Below are 849 nucleotides of genomic sequence, written 5' to 3'. Positions count from 1 at the left end.
GCAGGAGTCGCCGTGCTTGCTTCCTCTGCTGCGGGTTTCTCGACAGCCCCCTCTTTCTTTTCTTCTCCTCCCTCCACCGCTATCTCCTTTGCCTTGTTCGTCTCCTCCTAAACATAACCATCCAAACTCCTCAATAAATCAATAAAATAATTACATAAAATTTCTCTCCCTCTCTTAGACTCACAGATGCTCAGGAGCCAAAACTCCAAACTTCTAGGGTTATAGGTTTATATTTTAACATGTCTCCGCAGGTTAAACGCCATATTTGTGGGTCGTCGAGTTCTAGACTCGCGTACAGCAGTGTTAATTTTTTTTGTAAAATCTGCTTTGAATTTGTGATCGATGGAAAACTGAACAATAAACTTTCTCATACTATGTGAAAGTACCTTGCCACTACATCTAAAGAATGTCAGAAGACATATTATTACTATATTGAAAATTTGACGATTATATAGCAAGACATTTTCATGAGTAACAAACTATGTGAGGTGACAAACTAAGTGCCAAATTTAAAAGAAAATTAGAGACTTTTCTTTTGTCATTTCTAAAAACCATAGAAAGAATTTCGCGATTTGTACATGAATCGAGATCATAATAGGTACATAACATAGATAGATAGATAGAAAAATCGGGGTTAAACCATTAATAAACAACACTCGCCTATGATTTCTAAACCGGTAATATTAATTTAAAGCCTTATATTTATGACATCCTCATGATTTATGTTGATCCTTTTTTTTATTTTTTTCATCAAGACGAATCACAAACAGCCAAATAGTATAATAATTAATCGATTGTTCTTCAAAAACCGAAGACGCTATATTTCAATAGTAAAGAAATTCCGAATCC

Source organism: Asparagus officinalis, chromosome 1 (genome assembly GCF_001876935.1).
Source record: "Asparagus officinalis chromosome 1, Aspof.V1, whole genome shotgun sequence".
Lineage (NCBI taxonomy): Eukaryota > Viridiplantae > Streptophyta > Magnoliopsida > Asparagales > Asparagaceae > Asparagus > Asparagus officinalis.
This window is presented reverse-complemented; position numbering follows the sequence as displayed.